At 46.6% G+C, this 8,732-nt stretch overlaps 1 long non-coding RNA gene across 1 annotated transcript in view; it reads left to right on the forward strand.

Moving 5' to 3' along the window:
• Positions 1-2,449, forward strand: part of LOC134355141 (uncharacterized) — a 94,294-nt gene extending 91,845 nt beyond the window's left edge. The window contains exon 4 of the long non-coding RNA XR_010019960.1: positions 1,397-2,449. This is a non-coding gene — a long non-coding RNA (uncharacterized LOC134355141). The remainder of the gene's footprint in view (positions 1-1,396) is intronic.
• The last annotated feature ends 6,283 nt before the right edge of the window (positions 2,450-8,732 follow it).

An 8,732-nucleotide genomic window follows, 5' to 3' on the forward strand; every position in this document is an offset into this window, starting at 1 on the left:
TTTTTTATCTCCATCCTTTCTCCCCATTCTTGCCCCCTTATCAATTCAGATATGTTCGAAAAATCTTAGATTTGGTGCATTAACGGGGCAAAATATCTGTTTTTCCGGAGGAGCTGTTGATTTAAGCTGCCATTCCGAATGATGACGTCACTGGAACCCCTGAACCTCAATTCTAACGCTTCTTTTAAACTCACCAGGTTTTGTTTCCCATACTCCTAATCTCACTTGGTTCACTGGAAAATTTGTAATATGGAGCTGTAACATCTAAGAAGTATGAATTTGACCAGAATGAGTATTAATAGGAGTAACAATCCAATAGTCTGGAAAATTTTCCAGTCCAGTGCCAGTGAGTCCCACTTATGGGGGCTTATTGGCAAATTACTGTTTTCTCTTATTTGGATGTTCCTTTTCCCTTCCCACTTGCCAAAGATTTATGCATGGATTTTGGTAATCAGGCAGACAAAATGACATGTTATATATTTTTCATGTGGCCATAAAGAGAAGGGATTCTCTCAAACATCACTATATCCATTTGCACATACAATAGACCATAAGACCATAGGATATAGAAGAAGAATTAGGCTGTATGGCCTATTGAATCTGCTCTGCTATTCCACCTATGATCCTTATCATTTATTATTCCTCTCAACCTCACTCTCCTGACTTCTCCTCATAATGTTTGATGCCCTTACTAATCAAAAACCGATCAACCTCTGCATTAAGTATGCCCAATGACTTGGTGTCCACAGCTGTCTGTGGCAATGAATTCCACACATTCACCATCCTTTGGCTAAAGAAATTCCCCCTCATCTCTGTTCTAAAGGGATAGGCATCCCTCAATTCTGAGGCTGTGCCCACAGGTCCTAGACTTTCCCCATTACACAAAACATCTCCACATCCTCTCTTTCAATATTCAATGGGTTTCAATGTGATCCACCCCTCATTCTTCTAAACTGCAGTGAGTGCAAACCCAGAGTCAACAAACATTCCTACTAAAATAATTGTGTAGTGAGCAGCAAGGGAAACATCAGTCTTTGTCTCTCCTGTCACACTCAGGATCATGAAGGTCTGTTGTAACGTCACAAACACGAGAAAATCTGCAGATTCTGCCTCAGTTGTAAAGTCTTCATCAAATGAGGAGTACGTTTCTTTCTACAGCTCAGGCCATTATCTGGAACCTGCATGACTTTCTGACTTGATGTGTTTAGGACATCTACCAGGTACTGTCCACCAAAAGCTTAATGAATGATATATATCTGCCACTGGTATTTCACAGTATATGAGTGGATTAATCTTAAAATGGAGTAAAAGCAAACAGATGTACAGCACAGTTTTTTTATTTCTCTGCTTGGTGTTCATGTAATGAAGTTACATAGAATTTTTTTTATGGAATCAGGGAATTGGGGACCTTATCCATGAAAGAAGTGCATGCATTGTCCTGACGAAGGGTCTCGGCCTGAAACGTCGACTGCGCCTCTTCCTATAGATGCTGCCTGGCCTGCTGCGTTCACCAGCAACTTTGATGTATGTTGCATGCATTGTCATATTTGTTTAAGGACTTAATTAATAATTGTGGGAATTTGGATATTATTTGTTTTGTAACTCCAGAAATTAATCATAAGGCAGAAAAGAAACACAGGAGCCTGGGAGAATGTTTATGCTTAGTTTACTCTAGCGAGGTAGATATGGTGGCGTAATGAGGTATTCTATTCACATACTTTTACATATAACTCATCATGAATTATGTAAATACCAAAGAATGCTTAATCAAACAATATATTTAAAATATTGTGCAAACATTACTGAAATATTAAATACACTACACTCCTCCCTGCTTAGCTATAAACTCTGACACAATATAGAATGCATCTCAACTATATACACAGTATTACACAACTACCATATCGACATCCATAGCATAGTAAATTTTAAATTGTCCCATTCAGGCTTAAAGAATTAATCACTGTGGATGATTTCTTACTCTAGTGGGAAAACGTCCTTCATTTTAAGCACATCTAGATGACCGTCATGTAGCTCCTCTAACACTTCAGCTCTCTGATTGGATGGTACAAAAATCTCTCAATTCCCACATAAAGCAACCAGTGTCAAGGGAAAATTCATTCTGGCACTGGTAAAAATATGGGAAATTGGATTTCTGCTACACAATTCAGCCATTTAAAGTGGCCATGTAGACCTCAGATAGTGTAAGGTTTTTTTCCGGTTACCCTTTGGATCATCTCTGCTGTAATAAGGAGACATTTTATTTGCACGATGGAAAATACATCAAGAGGAGTGTCCTCTTTTGTAAAATATTCAGGAACTTCCTTTTCCAAGGGCTAACAGGCCAATCCTTCAGCATTATCATGTGCAGTTGTCCTCTTGAATTTAATCTTGTAATTGTGACCTCCAGGAAACAGAGCCCAGCTCTGCATTTGTGCTGTTGCTGTTAATAAACACTGTGGATTGAAAATGGACACCTGTGGTTGATGATCAATAACAAGGGTAAACTCCTTCCCATACAAGTACTGGTTGAAATGTTTTGCACCCCAAACCATACTCAAGACCTCTCTGTCAATCTGTGTGTATTTTTTTCTCTGCAACAAGGGAATGTGATGCAAAATCTGTGGTGTTTGCTTCCATTATTCCTAACATTTGACATGACTGTACCTGTAGCATAAGGTGAGTCATCACAGGCAAGCTTCACTGGATGATATGGATCGCAATGTGTGAATACTGTGTCTGATGTCACCATTTCCTTTGCCTTTTGGAAAACCACCTCACACTGCTTTGTCCATTGCCATTTCCACCCTATCTGTAGTAACGAGTTCAGGGTGTGGAGCACAGTGGCCAGGTTTGGCAAGAATTTAATTATAATAATTGAAAAATCCTGACTGTGACATGCTTTTTGACCTTAGGGTATCCACAACTGTTTGAATTTTTTCCAGCACACTTGAGTATGTCTTGTGTGTCAATGGTGTGGATTCAGTAAGTGAGGCTTGGTTTATAGAATTCACTTTTGTCATGTCATGCTCTGAGCTCATATGTCAGGATGCTGGAGCAGAGCCAGTACTGTGCAAACAGCGATATTAATTGAGTAACAAATCCCAAGGTGCAAACAAAGTTGCTGTCAAAGTTCAGGCTGAGATGAAAACATCCTGAGAAATCCAAACACCAGAATCGGGAAACAGGCAGAGTCAATATTCAGACAGACAGAGTTCAGACACAAATGCTGGAAAGGCTCAGGAAAATTCACTGGCAACAAACAGGTGAAAACACAGGACTGAAATACACTGAGCAATAAACAGAGAGGCAGATGATAGGTGGAGCACAATGATACACGGGTGGCAGCAATACAGGTGATAATGAGAAGCAGGTGAGAGAGGGAGTACTCAGTAATACAGGGGCCGGAGTAGAGCAGGAGCAGGGACAGGAGCACATGCCAATACAAAACCACAGACTGACAGCTAGTGGGAAACACACAAAAAGACAGAGTTCAACTGGAGTTACTGACAGTACCACCACCCCCCCACCCCACACACACAGATGCCTCCTGACATAACGGCAGGTAGAGCTGGGTGCTGGCGATGAAAGTCTCTGATGAGAGAGGGGTCCAGGAATTACGGGCGGGGACCCAGCACCTCTCCTCAGGACTGTAGCCCTCCCAGTCCACAAGGTACTGGAGGCCACGGCTCTGGCGACAAACGTCCAGCAGTCGATGCACCATGAAGGCCTCTGACCCATCGATGAGCCATGGGGGTGGAGGGTGTTTGGGGACAGGACACAGGGGGTGACTCATGAAAGGCTTGTTGCGGGACACATGGAAGGTGGGATGAATGTGGCAGAGAGTGGAGGGGAGCTTGAGACAGACGGCAGCAGGGTTGATGACTTTAGCAATGGGAAAGGGGGCCGATGAAGCGAGGGGCAAGCTTGCAGGAATCCATCTTGAGGGGCAGGTCTGAGGTTGAAAGCCACGCACGCTGTCCCTGACGGTAATGTGGGGCCTTGGAGCGATGGTGGTCAGCTTGACGCTTGATCCTAGCAGAGGCACGGAGAAGGGCAGATTGAGTGCGCCTCCACGTCCGCTGAAAACGGCAGATGGATGCCTCGGCAAATGGAACGCCAACCTCCTCCTCCTGGGCAGGAATCAGGGGAGGTTGGTACCCAAGGCAGCATTCAAAAGGGGACAGACTGGTGGATGAGGACGGATGAGAGTTTATGTCGTACTTGGCCCAGGATAGCTGCTGACTCCACGTGGAGGAGTTCTGTGAGATCAGACACCATACAGTCTCCAGCTGTTGGTTGTCCCGCTCTGTCTGGCCATTGGCCTGTGGGTGGAATCCTGAAGACAGACTCATGGATGCACCCAGAAGATTACAGAATGCCCTCCAGAAGTTGGATGTGAATTGAGAGCCCCTGTCTGACACAACATTTATAAGTAAACCCTGTAATTTAAAAACATGCAGTACTAGTAATTTTGCTGTTTCTTTAGCCGAGGGGACTTTAGGTAAAGGAATGAAATGTACAGACTTGGAGAAACGATCAACTACTGTGAGAATGGTGGTATTACCATCTGATGGGGGAAGACCGGTGACCAAATCCAGGGCAATGTGGGACCAGGGGTCTCTCGGGGATAGACAGGGGTTGTAACAGACCAGCAGGTGACTGGTTAGAGTTTTTGCCTTGAGCACAGACCGAGCAGGCTGAGACAAAGTTGCAGCCCACAACTTTACGGATGTCATCTCCCATGGGGTGCCACCAGAACCGCCAACTGATGAAGGCCTGAGTATGCTTGGTTCCGGGGTGACAGGATAACCAGGAAGAATGACCCCACTGCAATACCTGTGAGCGGACAGAGCTGGGAACATAAACACCGTTAGTGGGACATTGACTGCGGGCTGCCTCGCTCTCTTGAGCATCTTGCACCATGGCTTCAATATCCCATTGTGCTGCACCCACGAGACAGTGAGCAGGGAGGATGACCTTGGGTACCTCAGGGGTCTCAGAGGAAGGAAATCTTTGGGAAAGGGCATAGGTTTTCCATTCTTGGAACTGGGGCGGAAGGACAGAGTAAAATTGAATCTTGAGAAAAACAGGGACCAACGAGGTTGATGGGAGTTGAGACGCTTGGCTGTACAGATATATTCCAGATTCATGTGATCAGTCCAGACTAAGAATGCCACCTTTTCTCCCTCCAGCCAATGACTCCACTCCTCCAGGGCTAGCTTCACAGCCAGCAGCTCCCGGTTTCCGACATTGTAATTCTGCTCTGTGGGAGTGAGACGGTGTGAAAAGGCAGCACAGGGGTGTACCTTCTCATCCTTGGCCGAGAGCTGAGAGAGAACAGCTCCTATGCCAATGTCAGACACATCCAACTCCACAATGAGCTGTCGGTCGGTGTCTGGTTGAATCAGGATGGGGGCAGAGGTGAAACGTTCCTTCATGTCAGAGAATGCTTTTTCAGCATCGGGGACCAGGAGAATCTGACAGCAGATAAGGTAAGAGCAGTGGTTGGTGCAGCCAGTGTACTGTAATTTCTGATGAAGCGGAAATAGAAGTTAGCGAAGCCCAAGAAGTGTTGCAACACCCGAAGAGTCGAGGGGTGGGGCCATTCGACCACAGCCTTGACCTTCTGTTGGTCCATCTGAATGGAACCGCCTGAAATTACATACCTCAGGAAGGAGACTGTATTGCGATGAAACTCACATTTCTCAGCCTTCACAAAGAGCTGGTTCTCCAGAAGGCACTGGAGAACTCTGCGGACGTGACCTGTGTGTTCAGCAAGGGACTTGGAAAAAAAAAATCAAATTGTCATTGAGATACACAAAAGCAAATTAGCTCAGCATATTCCTGAGAACGTCATTTACCAGGGCTTGGAAGACAGCGGGGGCATTGGTGAGACCGAATGCCATGACCAGATACTCGTAACGGCCTGAGGTGGTGTTGAAGGCCATCTTCCATTCGTCTGCTTCGCGGACGCGGACAAGATGGTAGGCATTACATAGATCAAGCTTGGTGAAAACTGAGGCTCCTTTTTGTAGTTCAAACGCCGAGGTCATGAGCGGAAGAGGGTAACAGTTCTTAACAGTGACTTCATTCAGTTCCCGGTAATCAATGCATGGATGCAAGGAACCATCCTTCTTTTCAAAAAAAGAAAGAAAGAAAAAAAAATCGGCACCAGCAGGGGAGGAAGACGGCCGGATGATGCCTGCAGCCAGAGACTACTGAATGTACTTATTCATGGCTTCTGTTTCAGGTACGGATAGGGGGAGATGTGCCAAGCAAGAGGTCATTGGCACAATCATATGGACGATGAGGTGGCAGGGAAGTGGCCTGGGACTTGCTGAACATAGCCTTGAGGTCCATGTATTCAGGAGGGATGGCACTAAGGTCTGGAAATTCCTCGGGGGGGGGTGGATCTGAGCTTGGAGAGAAGGGGACCTGAGCATGGCAGAGGCAGTGGGAGTGACAGAATGGGCTTCAGCCTACAATCTTGTGACTGAGCCAGTCAATGTGGGGTTGTGTCTGACTAACCAGGGATGGCCTAGGACAACGGAAGCTTGAGGAGAGTCAATAACATAAAAGGGTTAACTGTTCATGATGGTTGCCAGATAAACTGAGACTCACCAGGGCTGTGACATGGGTGATGTTAGCCTGTCTCTGACCGTTCAAGGCGTTGGCCATTAATGATGACTGGAGAGCAGACGTGGGTAGTCCCCACTGGGCAGCCAAGCTAGAATCGATAAAACACCCCTCCGCACCAGACTCGACCAAGACGGACCCTGGTTGGAGTTGGGCACCCCACGCCAGAGAAGCAGGTATGAAAGTGAATGGTGTCGAGGAGGGCAGGACAGGGGTCATGCTCACGAGTACTCCTCGTCCTACTGGTGAGCATTGGCTTTTACTGGGCAGGTGCAGGTGAAGTGGCCTGATTGACCACAGTACAGACAGGAGCGGGAGCTGATTGTCTTTCAGTCGGCGTCAAGTGGGTACAGTCAACATGCATAGTCTCGGGCTCTGGAATGGGAATTGTAGATGGAGGCAAATGGCAGGGCAATGTAGACTGATGAGGAGCTTGGAACTCACCCAGTGCCCCCAGGGACCCTCTGGAACCCCTCCCATGCTTCAAAGGTGGCAGGAAGGTCCTGGGTGACCAGCCCATCTTGATGTCTTCAGAGAGGCCATTCAGGAAGGTGTCGTACTGTGCCTCCGAGTTCCAACCGCTGGAGGTGGCTAGGGTCCGGAACTCTATGGCATAATCTGACACAGGTCTGCTCCCCTGGTGCATGTGCAGCATTTCACGGGCAGCCTCTCTCCCATGTTTGGAGCGATCAAACACATTTCTCATCTCCTCAGAAAATAACTGAAAACTACTGCAGAAAGGGGAGCCTGTCTCCCAGACGGCTGTTCCCCATTCTCTCACCCAAACGGACAGTTAGGTGATGTAGGTTACCTTGGCTTGATCAGTCGGAAATGTTGTTGGTTGCATTTCAAAAATCAGGGTGCACTGGGAAAGAAAAGAGCGGCGGGTACTGGGCTCAGCTGAGTACTTTTCTGGAGAAGGCAGATCAGACTCTTGGATGGGCGGAGTGAGCGTGAACGCGGAGGGTGTGGTGAAAGATGCAGTCGCAGAGTGTTGATGAGTGCTCTAAGACAGCTGGAGTGACTGAGTCTGGGCCAAAAGATCGGCTACATTGGCAGAAAGAGACTCCACTGCCCTGAACATCGAGTCCAGTTGGTTCTGGTGTCTCCCCAGCATCACTCCCTGTTGTTCCAGGGCAGCTCTCAGACAATCGGGGTTGGCTGGATCCATTCTGGTCAGATTGTACTGTCAGGATGCTGGAGCAGGGATCCAATCGCAGACCCAGTACTGTGCACACAGTGATATTAATTGAGTAACAAATCCCAAGGTGCAAACAAAGTTGGTGTGAAAGTTCAGGCAGAGATCAAAACATCCATAGAAATTCAAACACCAGAATCGGGGAACAGGCAGAGTCAATATTCAGACAGACAGAGTACAGACACCAATGCTGGAAAGACTCAAGAGAATTCACTGGCACAATTCGGCAACAACCAGGTGAAAACACAGGACTGAAATACACTGAGCAATAAACGGGGAGGCAGATGATAAGTGGAGCAATACAGGTAACAATGAGAAACAGATGAGAGACGGGGTACTCAGTAATACAGGGGCCCGAGTAGAGCAGGAGCAGGGACAGGAGCACATGGCAATACAAAACCACAGACTGACAGCTAGGGGGAAACATACAAAAAGACAGAGTCCAACTGGAGGTACTGACACCATAATCTTCTAATCTTTTTAGCACCGTCTTGAGATTTTGGAAGATGTTCCTTGTCATCCTCACCTGTAACCATGTTATTATCCAGGTAACACTGAGAGCCTGGGCAGCCTTTCCACACCTGGTCCATAGCTTTATGCCAGAGTGCAGGTGCTGATGCTACTCCAGAAATAAGCCTATTATCGTGATAAAGCCCTTTATAAATGTCTATGGTGAGAAACATTTTGGACTCTTCTTTCATCTCCATCTGTAGGTAAGCCTCAGCTAAATCCACTTTGCTAAATTGTTTTCCTGCAGAAAGGTTTGCATAGATAACCTTTATCCTGGGCAGAGAGTATTGATCTACTTTCAGTACTGGGTTAATAATGACCTTAAATTCACCACCGATCCAGGCAGACCCGATATTGTTGGTTATTGTCCTCCACTCAGCCTTGG

This window comes from Mobula hypostoma, chromosome 12 (genome assembly GCF_963921235.1).
Source record: "Mobula hypostoma chromosome 12, sMobHyp1.1, whole genome shotgun sequence".
Taxonomy (NCBI): Eukaryota; Metazoa; Chordata; class Chondrichthyes; order Myliobatiformes; family Myliobatidae; genus Mobula; species Mobula hypostoma.